Source organism: Vitis vinifera, chromosome 6 (genome assembly GCF_030704535.1).
Source record: "Vitis vinifera cultivar Pinot Noir 40024 chromosome 6, ASM3070453v1".
NCBI classification, from domain to species: Eukaryota; Viridiplantae; Streptophyta; class Magnoliopsida; order Vitales; family Vitaceae; genus Vitis; species Vitis vinifera.
In genome coordinates this window covers 19086917-19106517 of record NC_081810.1, presented here as the reverse complement: position 1 = coordinate 19106517, position 19601 = coordinate 19086917, and the positions used below count along the sequence as shown (strand labels likewise).

Sequence of the window (19601 nt, the reverse complement as noted above, 5' to 3'; positions counted from 1 at the left end):
TTTTGGTTTATTATAATATTTTCTTTTTATAATAAATGTCTTTTTTTTTATAGTAATTTATTATTATTAAAAGTGGTTTTTACTTATATAATATATTATTAAAAACACTATTAGAATCATTTTTTTAAATTCTCATCAAAGTGATTTTTAAACACTTATAATAAAGAAAACACTTATAATAAAAACACTTTCATTATAAGTAATGTCAAATAGACTCTTAATATATCTTCCTTTATTTACTTCTCTTTTCCAACATTTTATTTTATTAAAAAATAAAAAATAAAAAATCAAACTCACTGTTTCATTGTATTTTCCAAAACCACTGTACTTTTATTGTACATGGTATAATAGCTGCAAGAGTTACTATATTTTATATAAAGGTTACTATTATTTACTGATTACGAAGACAAAAGAAAAATAGAAACTATAACCAAACTGAAGCTAAATTTATAGATCACGGATAGGCATATGGCATGGTGGTAGAATGAAACTCCCAATCTTTGAGCTAATACATCTTATACCGTTATACTAACCCAAAGGAAACTGAAACAAATCCATGCCATATAGTAGCTAGGCCTGGGTTTTGGTCTGAACAGCTTGAGCTCAGACTGCATACGCACTCTGGTGAAGCCTTGGTGTCACCATAGCCGAAAGAGAAACTGCCTTCTGCAGAGCAAGCCCGAAAGCTTCGTCCATGTTGATCTCAACTCCATCCGGCATTTTCCAGTCAAATGAGTGTACCAACGTCCCCAAAATGTACTCAACTAGCACTATTCCCATTCTAGTGCCAGCACAAATCCTTCGTCCAGCCCCAAACGGGATCAACTCAAAATCATTTCCACGAGGATCAATTTTTGCATTTCTTCCACTTAAAAACCTTTCTGGCCTGAATTCTTCCGGGCTTTCCCAGACATCAGGGTCTCGCCCGATTGCCCATATGTTCACGCTAAGTCTAGTGTTCTTTGGGATGTAGTAGCCGTTCACTTCACATGCCTGGGTTGAGACACGAGGAAGGTTCAATGGGGTGGATGGGTGCTTCCGGAAGCTTTCCTTGCATATGGCTTGTAGGTATGGAAGTTTTGGTAAGTCAGACTCCACGAGCCGCCGGCTCCTTCCAATCACTTGATCCATTTCTTCGTGAGCACGCTTGAGGATGCTCGGGTTTTTCAACATCTCAGCCAGAGACCACTCGATTACGCTTGATGAAGTGTCTGTTCCTGCAGTAAATAAATTCTAGCCAAGGAAACAAAAATGTGGTGACATACTTGAAATTTATGTAATCAAACGCAATTGAAAATTGAGATCCATGCATTAGCCCTAGCAAAAGTTCAAGTTCGAAAATTCATGTAAACCATAAATGTTCTTGATTTTATAAAATAGAGAGAAGTGTGTTTTGGTGCAGAAGGTCTGATCAGAGAACCAATCATTTTTCCCAATTTTCCTGTGCCATGCAGCTGAGCATATGAAAACAACCATGCAAGTGAAAAAAGACAAAAAAAAATGCAAATAAAGAACAGTGATGTGCCCCTAAAATGGCTACCTGATATAAAAGCAATAAAAGTGCTGTTTCCGGAAAGAAAATATCGGAAAACAAAATTAAAGACAAGCTTTAACTATGCATACCAGGAGGAGCGCCTTAATGTTGGTAAGGGTGAGCTTCTCCCCTGTAGAATTTCCTTGATGGCCCATGACTACGTCCAGAAAATCTGGGTTTCCCTTGCGCTCATGGGCTGATGCCGTGTGCTCCTCTATCATCCTTGTCAATAACTTGTCGAACTTCTTATGTAAATGCTTCATCCCGCGCTCGATCCCTTGGATGTCCAGCCATGCGATGGACGGAATAAAATCGCCAATATTGAAGTACCCAGCAGTGGTCATGAGCTCCACCACCATGTCCTTGAACTCATTTGACTCCGACCCTTTTGTTTCAAACACCCGGCGGCTTAGTATCACTTGCCCTATCATGTTGGCCATGGAAAAAGTTAACATCTCCGGCACCACCACCGGCTCCGCTCGCTGGCTCAACTCAAGCATGGCTCGAAGCATGTGGCCTAGCTCAACAGCTCGGACCTGAGACCAGTCCTCAAGAGCCTTCCACCAAGCATGTGTAAGTTGCTTAGCTTTCTCAGTAGCTTCCACCTTGCCCCATAATCCGCAAAAACCATGTCTTGGGCATGATAGGCCAAGAGTGTGGCACCGGCATTAGGCGGGCGGCTAGAGAAATTAATGTCTAGCGTTTTAAGGAAAGCCCGAGCCGCCTCGGGAGTTGAGGCCACCACCATGCTGTTAGTGCCCATTTTCAAGAACATGACAGGCCCGTATCTTTTGGCCATCTTTGCTAATGCAACATGAGGCATGTTACCTACGAGAGGAAGAGCGCCGAGGAGCGGCCACCCTTTGGGGCCAGGGGGGAGCTTCCGGGAAGGTTTGGGAAGGATAGAACGAATGAAGAAGCGGGTGATGAAGAAGAGTAGAGTTGCTGCAGCAAACTCAAGCAAGAGGCTTGTATCTATGGCCATGGCTTAGTGAGTGTAGGACAGTGAAGGTGGCTATGAAAATTGAGCTAGGTTTGTGGAAATATATGGGGCATGAGGCCATGGGTATGGTGGGTGAGCGAACGTTTGGTAGTCACGTGTCCAGGTACCAATTAATTTCTGGATCACTGGGTTTGTTTGTGGAGAGCCAGGTGTCGGGAAGTAACCGCCAATTTTGTCACAGTCTTATCTCATATCTCCTATTTATTTTATGGGGTCTATATTGAAAATAACAAGAACCTACTAATCGGATAGATTTGTTTCCATAGCCTGTATTCCAACTGACGTTCAACTCCTAATACTATTCTAATGAAGGGTTAAGGACAAATGGATATAGTAATGATACCAACTAATCTCATAATCAACCAAATTGGATAATAATAATAATAATGAAGGGAAATTGAAATGTTGATTTTTCCTCTTTCTAAAAAAAAATTTCTTATATTATAAAATCCCATAAATATATTATAAATTAGAAAAAGTGGGTTTTTACTCACTAATTTAAATATATATATATATATATATATATATATATATATATAATTGAACAAAAAATTTATTAGTTTACATCAACAATAAAATAAAAAAAAATTTAAAAATTAAAAATATAATTACAACTAAAATACATAAAATTAAATACAATTAAAATAAAAAACATAAAATTTTAAAAATAAAATATTAACTCTTATTTTATTTCCAACTCTTTCTCTATATCTATATTTTCTACTGGCGTGTTTTACTAAATGAAAAATTATTGTTTTATTTTTATATTTTTAATTTTAAAGTTTTAAATGTCTTTTTAGTTTTAAAATTTTCTTATTTTATTAATCTTAAATCGTTCTCACAATAAAAAATTATTAACTAGTGTTATTAACATAACAAGTAAAACTAGCATTTGAGGAATGACTATTTGAGTTATGAAAAAATATATGTATTTTAAAATATTTTTAAATAAATAAAAATAAAACTGATATATAAAATTTGAAGATCTTTTTTCTATATTATTTTAATTTAGTGAATCAAAACCTAATTTTCCTTTATAAACTTCCTTACATTTGTTTGGTGTCAAGAGAAATCTAAAAGAAAATCATATTAATTTCATTAGTTTTTCCTTTCAACATTTGGTTGTTTATATATACATTAATTGCGATCACATCCCGAATTTATTTTTCAGTTGATTTCAATTATTGTATCTCTAAAACATTTTAGTTCTCGAGTGATTTTAATCATCATAATCATGTCCCTAATTTTTAATTCTAAGGTGATTTTATTTATTGTGAGCATGTTCCTAACTTTTACTCTTTAAGTGATTTCAATAATTGCAATTACATCCTTATCTTATAATCTCCTAATGTTAGCTGGTGATCAATCAATTTTGTTTTCATTATTGTAATGTTGTTGTTGAATTTTGGTGGACTGAAGGACATTCTAAGATAGTTGTTGATTTTTGGTTGTAAGGGAAAAGATAAGGGAGCCGAGAATGGGGGTTGGAGATTCTTCCTACCTTTTGGGGTGGCTTGTAACCACCGCATGTCCCATTATTCCATTAACCGGTACAATTAAGGAAAGGCCAATTTTGTCCCTTTTTTTCATACCATAATAATGTTTTTATTATTAAAAAAATCTTATCATAAGGTCAATTTTGTCCTATTTTTCCTGCCATAATAATTTTTTATTATTAAAAAAATCTTATCATCAAATATATCTGCCAATCCAAATTCACTTCATTAACTTTATTACTATTTATTCTTATTAAGTTAACTCATGATAATAATTCATGCAACTTTATTGATATTTTCTAAATTAATTCTATTTTAGTTAACTCATCGTAACAATGGTTTTTTATTCATAACTTTTTGTACTTAGAAAAACCTCTTCCAAAAAAGTTTATTGTTGTATAAGTAAAAAAATAACCTCTCATTCCATATTCCTCTTATGGATGGGTGATGTTTTTAAGTTCTTACGATTCATATTGTTATAACTTTTTTAGTTGAAAATCCTAAGTACCCTTTCAGTCTCTTAATTAACACTTATCCATAAAAGTTCTTAAACTTTCAATAGACATTTATAAAAAAATCCTTAATAACTAAAAATTCTATCTCTTTAGATTCTGTATTCAATGATATGAAAAATAAAGGTTATGTTTTCCCCTCGTTCATATTAAGAGCTTTTGATGGATTAAGGATTGTTCAAATTCTTTGTTTTCCTCTTATTAAGGTGTTAAGGATTTTTTTATTCTCATGAATACGTTAAGGGTTTTTAGTTCTATGTTTTCCTATTTTCCTCTCATAAAGGTCTGTTAAGGGTTTTTTTTTCCTCTCATAAAAGGATTTTACGATTCTCTCCATTAAGCAATATTGCATTGAGTTTTGATCGGGTTGATGTTGTGGATTGATTAAAGATTGTATCATTTTTAGAATTTATTGCATTTCATTTAGATCAGATTGATGTTGTGGAAAGATTAAAGAATGTATTTGTAGATTCTAAAATTTGTTCAAATTTTATTTTTACATTAATTTTTAGTTCAATTTTACTCTTAAAATTAAATCCCAATTACATATAATATTTTTGACACACTCATCATTTAAATATTAATTTTTATTATTTTATATATTATTTATGATTATTATTATTATTATGTTTTTTTTTCTCTTTCTTTTATCTCTCCTCTCTCTCCCATACCTTCCCCAACAACCTCGCCCACTCTCTCTCACCTATACCACCCCATTCCCAAGACTACTGGCCCTCTCATTTTCTCCTCATTTTTTCTTTTTTTATTTTTATTTTTCTTCTTTAAGCTACTCACCTTTCTTCATTTAGAGGGCTCGAATTTTTTTCCCATTTTTCTCCTTCTTCTTCTTTCATTCTTCTTCACTTTAGCTCACACACACTACCACTTCCTCCTCCGGCCGGCCTCATTTATTTTCCCCTATTTTCTTCATTCTCTCTCTCCCCTCTTATCCCACCTTCCTCTCATTTCTCTTTTTTTTTTTTTATTACTCCTCTTTTTTTTTCCTTTCCCAAAAACTCATCAATCCTCACTACCGCCAGTAGGACTATCGACCAGTCGCCGCCGGCAAGCCACTACCAGCTAACGATCATCTCCCACTTTTCTCTCATTTTTTTTCTTTCCCACGACACTCAAACTGGCTCCAACGTGAGTTAAATTTTTTTATTTTATTTTATTATTATTATTGTTGTCATTATATTTATTATTGTTTGATATTATGCAATAGTGGTTTGAGAGTTTTGAGTTTGCTTAATTTATTTAGTTATTTACTTATTAAATTATGTTTGATTTTGATTATAAATTGGGATTAGCATAAAGTGAGTTGATTTTGATTGTGGATTTAGGTTTATATATTAAATTAGGCTTGAATTATGAGATATTAAGTTTAGGCCTAATGAGATTTATTTTAATGTATCATGTTTTGGGTTTGATTAATTGAACTTATATTTTGGTTATTAATTTGGAAATTTTATATTAAGGCCTATGACATGTGAGATATTTTTGTTGGGCTATATTTGCTAATTTAGACTTATTTTGATTGACGAAATTTGTTGGACTAATTTGAAATTTGAATTTGGACTTGAATATCTATTGTGAACTTTATTCATTTTTAGATATTTACATTTGTGTTATTTTTGTTTTTGCATGGGCCAATTCTGCAATTTTTTTGGTTGAGTACGGATTTATGGTACGTGGAGCATAAAATTTAATGAAAGAAAGTGAGACTCGAAAAGTCGTAAGAAGACATTGAGCTTGTTGTAAGCTTGTTTAAGAACATGTTTTATTTCTCACTTCTATTTGGTTTTATTTTTATTGGTTTTTATAAATATTTGTTTGTATATATTTACTTGTTGTGTACAGAATTAGATATTGAACAAATTAAAAATTTTGTTTGAATAAGAAGAATAATTCAATAAACATGTTTTAATAAAATAATAGCTCAAAAAATATTCTTCTTAATAAAAAAAAGTTTTTTATTAATAAAAATTCATAAAAATGTGTTTGGAAAAATCCAAAAAATTGTTTTTAATAGAATTTGAAATTTTGTTTTTAATAATAATTGTCCAAAATTTTTTTTGTAAATAAAGTTGTCCCAAAAATTAATTTTTATTCAAATTGTCCAAAAAATGTTTTTTTAAATAACTCAAATTTTCTTAATTAAAATGGGATTAAAAGTCATTTTTAGAAATAGATGATTTAAATTTTTTCTTTTTAATTAAAAATTCTTTTGCAGATAAAGTTATATTTTTTTAATAATTTGTTTAAGTCACTTTTCTTAAATTGAAATGCTTTTGTTAATAAAATTGTAAAAATTCATTGTTTTCGAGTAAAAGCAAGTAAAAATCATTTTTATTGTCAACTTGAAATTTTGTTAATAATTCTTTTAACAACCATGAGTGTAAATAACTTTTTTTTTTTAAAAAAAAAATTGAATACAAATGAAATTGAATCAAATCAATTGAAGAAAATAAATTGACTTTTTTTTGTAAATAAATAAATTAAAATCATTAATTCAAAATCATTTTAATAAAATCCTTTGAAATTTCTTGAAAACTAATTTTTTTAATATCTTCTTTTTTATTTAGTTTAATAAATCACTTTGCACAATTCTCTTGTTATTTATTTTGTCTATTCTTATAATTTGATTTTTTTTATCATGATTTGTATGTACTCATTTGTGCGATTCTTTTTCTTGGTATCCTTGACTAATTAATTAATTACTACAATTCTCTTAATTCGTTTAGTAGAGACCGTACGTATATGAGCTTAGAGAGGTGCTACAGCTCACCATCGTACATTCCCAATAGGTAACTTGACCCCCGAATCCAGATTTGGTTTTTGCATACATGTCTTTCCCAAATAAGGAGTCACACAAGGTTTTCTTTCTTGTTTTGTTTTCCCTTAAAAAAAAACAAAAATAAGTGACAACTCAAAGTCTTTTTTCTCAAAATCAAATTTTCACCAAATAAAAAAAATGAGTCTCGCTGTTGTGTAAGGACGCATTTGAAAAATGTGGGTCCACAAAATAGCGACTCCACTAGGGATATTTAAAGGATCAAACTTGAACTTGAGTTAAGGGAAATGTAGTGTTTGATTAATCGATCAGTGAATACCCTCTCGTTGTGTCTTTATTGTATATTTTCATGTTTTAAGGTATATGAGTGTTGACTTGATGATTATTTTATGTATATATTGCATGTGCCTTACTATACATTGATTTTTGTTATCATGTGTGTTTACATTTATTTGCTTATGTTTGTTTGTATTTGTTTTGTATGACTGTGTGCTGCATGATTACCATTTTTTCTTTATGATGCATATTTGGTTGTTATGTTCATTTGCGATATTGACATGTTGACTACATCGATTGATTCTCTTGCTTGCTTTAACATAAGACTCTTCTTGTTGTATGATTATCTTGTTCTCCTTGACATGTATATTCTCATTTTTGTATATCTCATTCATATTGGTGTGATTGATTCTCTTTATTGTATATTATCTTGTTTATCTCAACATATTGTTTATTCTTGTTAAATACCTATTTCTTGTTTAGCTTGTGTGTAGATATGAATGATATACCTGTTCTTTGCTTGGTTGTCTATTGCATGACTATTCTTCTTCTGTGTGATGCATGTTGCTTTTCTATGTGGGACACACATCTATCCCCTTACTTCAATTCCCTAGTCTTGGGTGACCATGTTCCCCTTGATCTCATATTTGATATGAGACTTATTACTTTGTTTGCTCTTCGACCGAGCTAGTGATTCGGAGTAGGATTTAGTGATGGACTATATCTATGTTTGGGAGCATTCTGGAGAAGGTCGAAACATTAATGCTAATTGGAGTCCAATCTTTGAAGACTTGTATAGGTTAGAGCTATATTTCAAGATATTTGTGTGACCAATGTGTTTTCTCTTTGCTTAGCTTGATAGGATTTTTGGATGAACCCACACCATTCACTGTGCACCTTAGATTACCACTAAGTGTTGAGAGATGTAAGAGTCTTCATCATTAGGAAACCCTCTAGGATATGAGATAGTGCATGTGTGGAGGTGATGACCACCTTGCATGGAATCACTCCCATATATTTCAAGACGTGTAGGAGGTTGCGTACCATCGGAGGGTATGATCGCTTTTGCTAGGAATCCTTTAAAGTCCACTCAATTTTTCTTTTTAGAGCCGCCTTGACCTTGTAGGTTAAGCCTTAGATATTTTTACTAGGATTTCCTTTCCTACACGTGGGTGCATCTGAGAGCCTTCGAGGCCACTTTAGTCACAATATGGATCCAATACTCCATCTTTTGGTCTCCAGTCGAGAGTGCTTAGATATTGGTACGAGTTTGAGTATCAGTTGGACCACCTCTTGCTATATGGTTTTAGTTTCTTCTTGTCGCTCGTTGAGTCTAGCACACTTTTTCCCTGGGGCTTCAGATAGTCTTCTTTTCTTAAGTTGACACATTCTTTTGGTTTGTTGTCACTTTATGCTTGATGTTTTGGGATATGTTCATTGATCATGTTCACCTTTTTACATTCTTCACTTGTCATGGGCTCCGTACTTCATTCTTTGGTCGATTTGCCTATTTCTATTTTCAACATGATATTTTCATTATAGAAAGGTGAAGACATGTTTTCACATTCACACCATTTTTGAGAGGTTTGCCTTTATAACCTTATCGTTTTTCTTTATAGAGTTTAGATTGAAAGTGAATTAGAGATATTTTGTTATTGATGGGGTATCGATCTCATGATAGTGTTGTTTTTCACACTTCATTCATTTTTTGGATTATTGATAAAGATTCCTTAGTCACATTTATAGTCATCTCACAGTGGACACGTTTATGACCTTAGAGTTTCTAACATATTTCCAGTTTTAGATTGTCATCGTAGGACCATATATCATATGATGTGTTGTACTTTTGACTTGAGGCATCTATTCATTTGCACATTGTGATCTTGGGGGTTGACCTATCATGGAGGATGTTGAGCTTATTAGCCTAGGATCGGAGATTTGACCTTAGGAGTTTGAGATTGTGACCCATCTTCTTATGATCAGAGTAGTGCCTTACTCACTCTCACACATTGACTTTGCTTTGACCTACATCCATCCATTGTGAGTTTTGCACAACATCACCCTTGACACCATTATATGACCTTTCCATCTTCAGTTTTTCTAGTTTTGCCCATTTCTTCTCTAATCCAACCAGGTAGAGTATGAGGAGTTTGAGTCTGGGATTGATCTTGCATGGCAATGAATGACTTATGATCTTTGGTTGGTTTATGATGTGAGGATTCGTCGATTACCTGATGAGATTGTCACTTATTTTTCCATGAAAATAGAGATTGATCTTGCATGATGAGAGTTGGCTTGTGATGAGTAGTTGTGCCTTATGAGATCGCTATTTACTTTGCTTTGAGAGGATTATCTTTGAGATTATTATGGAGCATTTGGAGTATGGTTTGGCGCACAATTCCAAAGGGTTGACGTGTTTATATCAAATGGACATCGATTTTCAGTATTGATCATTGAAAGCTTAAGAGCATGATGTTTCAGACCATCATAGGTGGCCTTCATTTTGGTTAGCTCACACCCTATTACCTTTATTGACATTTGGACCGTTGCTAGCCCTTTGAACCTCACATGAGCACCATAGTCTTTTCTTTCTTATATCCTTGCTCACATTTTACACCGGGATAAGGGTCTTTTGGTGTATATATATATTTTATTCGAGAGTTTCATGAGTTGTGGACTTATTGGCTCACATTCTTCACTATTTTTTTGTCTTCCCAACATCAGTCTTCATCATACTTCATTGTTTATATCTTTTGTTTCATTTTTTATTTTTTTTCATCACATTTTTTTGTGCCCTGAGTGATGATTTTTCACATTTCGGTGCAGGGAGGATGGTCATATCCCCTTCCACTCCTATCTCATGGACGTTAGTTTGAAAATCCTTAATTTAGAGGGTCATCTTGTCAGAGAGAGTTCGCTTACATCATTGTTTGAGAGTATATCCATTTCATTATGTATTCTCAGAGAAGTTCATTTATTGATATTCAGAGTATGCGCGAGCAAAAGAAAAAAAATAAAAACAAAAATGAAAAAAATGAAAAAGAAAAAGTAATAAACACATGTATACAGTGTCATCCTTTATTGAGTGTATATATTGGTCATTGAGGTTGCTTTATTGAGTTAGTTGCTTATGAAAGTTCGTATGTGAACTTTCAAAAAACTCTCATATTTTTGTGTCTATCTCGTTATGTATTTTATGTGTGACAAACAAGTGACATTTTCCTAGGGACTTCGAATCATTGTCTTCTCCATCATTACATACGTTGGTGATTTGACTATTCTCCATGACTTGATTTGAGTGGATTAGTGTTCATTCATTTTTCTTCGATTTATTTGTTCTTATCATGATATCGCATTTGCCTTGCCTACATTGTTCTTTGTTCATATCAATTTACATTCCATGTTCAATATTTTCCACACATCATTCTTATACATCCCATCAGCAGTTTGATATTCTTCATTTCTTCTCTTTTATCATTGATATATTCATCTTAGATTCTTTCTTCCTCACTGATATATTCATATTGGGTGTCCTTAGATCCATGGTTTATAAGACTCTTTGCACATATTGCATTTTATACATAAGGGTATGGGGTTTTATCATTAGGATTATTAAGCCTAGTTTTCCTTCATTTCTTCACCTTATTACCCTAGCCTACGTTACGTCCTGAATCTTAAGACCACCTTGAGGCCATGACATCACACATTGTGTTTGATAGCTCTCATGTGGGCGATACTTGGGATTGGTTGGAGAGCATTTTGATTGTGATAGACCAGGAGTTGTGGTATGATCCAACATTGGAGCATAGCCACCTTAGAGAGTTTTTTATGGGGTATGCAGCCAGTTTGCTTGATACATCACATCAAGGCACACATTTCTTAGTCGGAGATTGATTTTTTAGATGACCATTATGTCGGGGCATACTTCTCTCAACTGATGATGGATTTTGAGTCATGACCATCCCTCAAAGAATATTATATGTCATTTTTCACATTGGAACATGAGGCATGATTGGCATATTTCAGTTGATGTACTTTACGTAGGGGCATATTTCTCAATCGATGATGTATTTTGGGGCATAGCCATTCTTTAGAGGTGATCATATTTTCCTTTCACATTGGAGTACAAGATATGACCGAGTGATTTTCTTGATGTGATTATAGCATAACCTTCTCATCATTGTTGATAGATTTATTTATTTATTTATTTATTTTTTGAGATGATTGGTTCATGACATAGACACTTGTGAGAGCTTGTAGCGGATTTTAGTCATTTCAGAGATTGCCCTATACTGGGGCATAACCCTTTCATTGGTGATTGATCTTAAAGATACCAGCTTACATCTAGGCATGATCATGTTAGAGTGCATTTTTGTTGAGACATACCACTTTGCTTGATATTTTTCACATTGGGACATGATCTTTCTTTAAATGAGGTTAGATACTCTCTTCACGTTACCATGATGACTTTGAGGAGTGGAGATTTGTTTTGATCATATTATGTATGATTGGTTGTACTCCTCTCATCGATGTTTGATTTGGAAATGCTTACACTGGGGTATAGCCCACTCATCAGTGATAGATTTTGTGAGATGACAGTTTATACTAGACACATACTATCTAGAGATTATCTTGCACTGAGGGTTTACCCATTTTGAGAAGATGTATTCATACTGGGGCAATGCCACCTTGTTGATTTTGACATCGAGACTCGACCTTCTATTCATGATTGCTATTTTCAATGGATCATAAAGTTATTGTCCTATGGCTTCAGTTTCCTCAACATACTTGGTTTGACTTGGATACCCAGTTTCCTTCGTTGGACATCTAGACATCCTACCTTTGACACTATTATACCTACATCCATCTTGGTAGAGCCTAACGAATATTGAGCTTGCCTATTTCATCATCCTACATGACCTTATCTCATTCTTTTTATTAGAGGAGGATGCAAACTAGTCTTGAGCTTTTTGGTTGAGTTTTCACATGCCTTTGGACGTTAGGTTCTACATCTTCCATGATAGTAGGGACTATTAGTTTGTTGATGTATTTGTGATGATGTTTTCATGTCGATGGTTGACATGTCATGTCTTGACTTGCTTACATTTCAGATTGAGAGACTTGGTTAGCATTTGTTTAGCCTATTATTTTAGTTTATGTGATGCATGGTCTTGCTTGAACATTTGTTGATTGAGGCTATTGTTTTCATTACATTGTCATTGAGCATATCCCAGAGTGTATTGTATGGTGACATTCTGTGTCTTATGTTGGTCACTATTTTACACTGGGGCATACCCCCATCTTTGAGTTCATAAGATATTTTGCAGATTTTCTCATTACTCGATCCATTTCTTAATTATTGTGAGTCGTCATATCAAGGCATACCCCCCTTTTAGTGTTCTTTTGTTGGGGCATACGCCCTTTTTGGGTTCATCATATCTCCTATTGATTTCATGGTCGTTTGATCCATTTGCTGATACTTCCGAGTCTTTTACTGTGGCATACCCCATTTTCATTAAGTTCATTATCCCAGTCACTTCTTTAAGGTTCTTTTGGGTGTTTCTAGTTGTAAACCACATTCTTTGTTTCTTGTTTTTGTTTTAGGTGTTTTTGATTCTATATCGCATACTTCTTCTTTTTTTTTCTTGGAGTTTGTTTAGTGCATTCTTCTTTGGTCAGTTTATTTAGGGCATTTCACTTCCGTCAATTTGTTTAGGGCATCCATTTTTCGTTAGTTTGTTTAAGGCATCCTCCTTTTTTCAGTCTGTTTAGGGCATCCCTCTATTGTCAGTTTCATTTGGGGCATAACCCCTTTCTTGAGATGTTCAGATCCTCATTTTTAGTGAATTGATCATTTTGATTTTAGCCACCCTTTAGTGGTTTGACTTAGAGTCGCAGACCACGATCTCCCATTTTGGGCGAATAGTTCCCCTATTCTTGAGCTGTCCATTGCATCCACGGCCTAGAGTTGTTCATTGCACTTTAGTTATCAGTTTGTTATCATTTCAGTTTCATTTGTAGTATCATTTCGTTTTAGTTTCATTTGTGTCATCCTTTAACTATTGAGTGTCATTTAGGGCATCCCTCTTTTCTCGAGATAGTTGCATTCTCATTTTTAGTGAGTTGATCATCCTATTCTAGTCGCCCTTTAGTGGTTTGACTTGGAGTCGTAGACCGTGATTTCCCTCTTTAGGCGTATAGTGCCCACATCTTAGAGTTGTTCATTTCATTACAGCCCAGTGTTGTTCATTGCATCCACAACCTAGAGTTATTCATTGCACATTAGTTTTGAGTTTGTTATCATTTTAGTTTTATTTGTGGCATCCTCTTATTTTAGTTTCATTTATGTCATTCTTATACTGTTGAGTGTCATTTAGGGCATACCCCCTTTCTCGAGATAGTTGCATCCTCATTTTTAGTGAGTTGATTATCCTATTCTAGTCGCCCTTTAGCGGTTTGACTTAGAGTCGTAAACTATGATCTCATTTCTTAGGCGTATAGTGCCCACATCTTAGAGTTGTTCATTTCATTACAACCCAGTGCTATTCATTGCATCCATAGTCCAAAGTTGTTCATTACACATTAGTACTGAGTCTGTTATCATTTCAGTTTCATTTGTGGCATCCTCTTGTTTTAGTTTCATTTGTGTCATTCTTTTACTATTGAGTGTCATTTGGGGCATACCCTTTTTCTCGAGATAGTTGCATTCTCATTTATCGTAAGTTGATCATCTTATTTTAGTCGTCCTTTAGTGGTTTGACTTGGAGTCGTAAACCACGATCTCCCTCTTTAGGCGTACAATGCCCATATCTTAGAGTTATTCATTTCATTACAACAAGGTACTGTTCATCGCATCCACAACCCAAAGTTGTTCATTGCACTTTAATCTAAGTTTGCTATTTTTTCAATTTCAGTTGTGACATTTTTTCTTTTTTTAGTTTCATTAGCACTACTCACTTCCTTTAAGTTTCATCTGGGGCATCTCCTCTCCCTTAAGACATTTTGATCATCTTTTTTAGTGAGTTGATCACCCTCATTTTGGTCACCCTTTAGTGGTTTGACTTGGAATCGTAGACCGTGATCTCCCATTTTGGGTGTACAGTGCCCCTATTCTTGAGTTGTTCATGACATCCACAACCCTGAGTTGTTCATCTACAGCCCTGAGCTGTTCATTGCATCCATGACCATGAGTTGTTCATTACATCCACAACCTCGAGTTGTTCATTGCATTCACAGCCCTGAGCTATTCATTTCATTCATTGCGCTGAGCTGTTCATTGCATTCACAACCCTAAGTTGTTCATTGCATTACAACCTTGAGTTGTTCCTCATCTTTACACATCCTTGACTTGTTCATTATGGTACAACCCTGAGCTATTCATTGCATTATAGCCTAGTGCTATTCATTTCATATTCATTAGCATTGTGCACCTTGTCCTCACAGCTTTGCACTCATCACTTTTTTCCTCACTCTATTACATTGTGCTAATAACTTCCTCATCACATTATTCTAGAGTTTCCCTTCCTCCATGGTGCATGACAAAGTTCTTTGAGCTCGTAACACGTGAATCAGTCATATTGTTGGATACCTTATGCCTTTTGTCATCGTATGGTACACGTATGGTTTTTTTCCCTTTGTATGCATTCGTTCATGTGCTCCTTAGTGGTCTGATTGCTACTCGATTTTGACACCGATTTTTGGGCCATTTTTGGAGGCTTTTCTAAGGGAGTCTAGATCCATAGTATAACTTTAAAGGCACCTTAGGAGTTTCCGTTTTGGCCATTTTTGTAGGGTTTTAGATTTTTTTTTTTTTTTTTTTTTTGGGAGAGTTCATGTCATATTAAGACAAATTTGGTGGTTTGTCTTGTTTTTCAGTAGAGCCCACTTTGTTTTGCTCACATATACACTTGCTTTACTCGTGGACTCTACCGAAGAGGCGCATATTTGTATACCCCAAAATTTGTCCTAATTTTATTTTACATTAATTTTTAACCCAATTTTACTCTTAAAATTAAATCCCGATTACATATGATATTTTTTGCCCACTCACTATTTAATTATTAGTTTTTATTATTTTGTATATTATTTTATTTTATTATTATTATTATTTTATATTATCTTTTTTCTTTTCTTTCTTTTTTTTCTTTTCTCTCTCCTCTCTCTCTCATACCTTCCCCAACAACCCCACCCACTCTCTCTCTCTAACGCATACCACCTCATTCACAAGACCACCGACCCCCTCTCATTTTCTCCCCATTTTATTTTATTTTATTTTTTCTTCTTCTTTAGGCTACCCACCTCTCTTCATTTAAGGAGGCGGATTTTTTTTCCCCATTCTTCTCCATTTTCTTCTTCTATTCTTCTTCACTTTAGCTCACACACTACCACTTCCTCCTCCAACTAGCCTCATTTCTTTTCACTCATTTTCTATGTTCTCTCTCTCCATTCTTCTCCCACCTTCCTCTCAATTCTCCATTTTTTTATTACACCTCATTTTCTTTTCTTCATTTTATTTTTTTTCCCAAAAACCAATCAATCCTCACTACCATCGGTAGGACCACTAGCCAGTCGTCGCCAGTGAGCCACTGTCAGTTGTCAATCATCTCTCACTTTTCTCTCATTTTCTTTCTTTCCCAAGACATTCAAACTGGCTCCGACATGAGTTAAATTTTTTTATTTTATTTTATTTTATTTTATTATTATTATTATTATTATTATTATTATTATTATTGTCATTATATTTATTATTGTTTGATTTATGTTGTAGTGGTTTGGGTGTTTTGAGTTTGCTTAATTTATTTAGTTATTTACTTATTAAATTATGTTTGATTTTGATTGTAAATCGGGATTAGCATAAATTGGGTTGATTTTGATTGTGGATTTAGGTTTATATATTAAATTAGGCTTGAATTATGGGATATTAAGTATAGGCCTAATGAGATTTATTTTAATTTATCATGTTTTGGGTTTGATTAATTGAACTTATATTTTGGCTATTAATTTGAAAATTTTAAATTAGGGCCTATGACATATGAGATATTTTTGTTGGGTTATATTTGCTAATTTGGACCCATTTTGATTGATGAAATCTATTGGACTAATTTGAAATTTAAATTTGGGCTTGAATATCTATTGTGAACTTTATACATTTTTAGATATTTACATTTGAGTTATTTTTGTTTGTGCATGGACCCATTCTGTAATTTTGTTGGTTGAGTACAAATTTATGGTACGTGGAGCATAGAATTTCATAGAAGAAATGCCCTTAAAGCTCTCCTCTCCAATTAACCGATACATATTTTATTTTTACATTTATTTGATGATGTTTTATTTATTTATTTGAAGAAAAAAAAATCAAAGAAGAATGAAGACTAACTTCAAGACTCATCCCATACACATAATAATACATGTATGTGTTGCACCTTGAAGTGAGGTCATTTGTACATAGAAGATTTTAGCAGATTCACTTACCACTGAATTGGTCTTTAAAATTATGGTTTCTTAGCTCATAAAAATTTGGGTGCAACAAAATTTGGACTCAATAAGTGATGAGTCCCCCACATCAAGTCTTTCAAAATAAAATTATATCAAATAATTAAAGTCATCATAGAATTAAAAATAAATATTATTTTGTTGGCAAATTTCCCTTGAACCAAATTCTTTGAATTAAGCAATCAAATCTTAAGAATTCCAAATTTAATTCCTTAATCTTACCTATATAACTAATGGTAAATTCCTTCCAAAGAGAATATTGAAAAAATAACTACACAAAGAAAATGGGGCTTTACAAAGAGAAAAAGACTTCACAAAATATGTCTACAAGTTTGAAAAATTGCAAAACTACTATACACACATTCTTCACCATTCAGCAAATTCACTCAGTAACAAGTAGCTCTAAGTCCTCAATTAATTTTCAAAAATTAAGAAAATATTTTTATTGTCTTATTTCAAGTTGTGATCAAAGTGAATAAAGCAAAGAAAAAATATTTTTTTTGTAAAGAATATTATTACAAATATTACATCCCATAGTTATTTTATGCGACAATATTTTTATTATCACAAATATTATCGCATACACCATACATATGCGATGATGTATAGGATTTAGGGTCATAGTGATTATGCCTATACAATACTCACTTGATTCTGTCACATTTTATACCAAATTTTTAATATAGTGGATTTTCTTCTCCTCTATCCATGGTTTTTCCCATCTAGCATTTTTCATGTAAATCTGTGTTCTTATTTTCTTGTTGCCTATTCTCATTTTTCCATAACATTAATTTATTTTTACATTTATTTGATGATGTTTTATTTATTTATTTATTTATTTATTTTGATGTTTTTTTAATGCACAAGAGTTTTTTCTCTTCAACTTTGATTTTATATTTATTTATTTTTAAATAATTCATTTGATTTGTGTTATTTTATAATAGGAAATAATAAGGTGATGTTTAAATGGAGTTTTTATTCTTTATTTTTTGTTTCTAAGAATTAAAAATAATAGGGGGTTTATATGAATAGTAGAGACTTGCCTTAAAAGTTTTAAGAGTTATTTAAAAATATAAGTATCCAAAAGTAATATTTAGCATGTATTTGATAGTCATTCTAAAAAGCGCTTTTGATCTTTCTAAAACTTGAAAATTTTTATCTTTCAAGTATTAGAAATACTAAAAACGCTTTCTAAAATCAACACCAAATACACCCTTAATATGATTTGTGCTGATTTATATGCTAGTGTTTTATAAAAGGAAATACTAAATTATCCTAATATTATGAATGAGATTAAGAGATTGCTTTGTTGCTAATAGATGGTTAATTAAAATCTTTAAATTGTATTTGATTTGTTACATATATATATATATATATATATATATATAGCATCAGATATAATAAGAAATGAGATAATATATCCTTTATCATATTTAAATAAACTTATTATAAGATAAATGGTGGAAAAACTCATGATGTCCTATGTAGTTAAAAACTTAAAATATAATAATTCTAAGTATATATATAGATAATTGCTGTGTTACATGTTCATAAATCTATAATTAGGGTGATCTTATAAAGATCAAGTATTTGTCTAATAAAAAGTAATATAAACAAGTTATTTTTGAGATTTTTATTTTAAAAATATCATAAATAAATGTGTTTTTAAAAACTATTTTGAAAATTGCTTTAAAAAGTGTGTTGTCACTTTATATTTTGGATTTCAATGATTAGGCCAAGCTTTTTAGATAGGTAGCTGATAAATGTTGCTTTTTGTGAACTTCTAATGTTTTAAGTACCCCATAAAATTAAAATTACTAAAATAAACAATATTCATCAAACTTATTTGAACCTTCTAGAAAAAAATTTTATGAGATAAAATCTTAAAAGGGGGAAATCATGCAATCATACATAACAAAAAAAAAAAAACTAAGCTTTTTATAACTTTACTTTTAGAGTTCAAGAATGGATAATATTTTTTGTCCCACTTTACCTTTTCAAGTTCTAAAAAACGTATTTTTTTCTCTCTCTTTGTGTGTGACATTTGGTTGCATGATTTCCCCAATATTAAAAATGTGCATCCAGACCCAAGATAGGACAAACATGGTTTTGCCATAAAAGACGTGTAAATGGCTTTGTTGCAGAGAGTAGTAGCAGTAACTCAACCTTGTTTTCTTCTACTACCACAGACGATGTGTTGTCTCATTTCAACTTCCTCTTACTGCTTTTCATCACATCAATCTTTCTCATCTTCACTAAATTAAAATCCAAAACAAGTACCAAAAGCAAGCCGATACAACTTCCTCCAGGATTAGCTCCATGGCCACTAGTGCAATATCTACCTCATTTACTCAACAAAAAGCCAACTTTCTGGTGGATACATTGGCTTTATGAAAGAAATGAACACTGAAATTGCATGTATTCAATTGGGAAATATTTCATCTTGTCCCTACGACTTTCCCAGAGATTAGCAGAGAACTTTTGAAGAAACATG

General features: G+C 32.7%; 1 pseudogene across 1 annotated transcript; it reads right to left on the bottom strand.

The window, feature by feature from the left end:
• Window positions 1-420: 420 nt before the first annotated feature.
• LOC100241335 (flavonoid 3',5'-hydroxylase 2-like) lies at window positions 421-2557 on the bottom strand (annotated as a pseudogene). Its single transcript, XR_786048.3, has 2 exons — window positions 1624-2557; window positions 421-1233 (listed from the first exon to the last, which is right to left on the bottom strand). The product of XR_786048.3 is annotated as a flavonoid 3',5'-hydroxylase 2-like (transcript).
• Between the last annotated feature and the right edge of the window lie 17044 nt (window positions 2558-19601).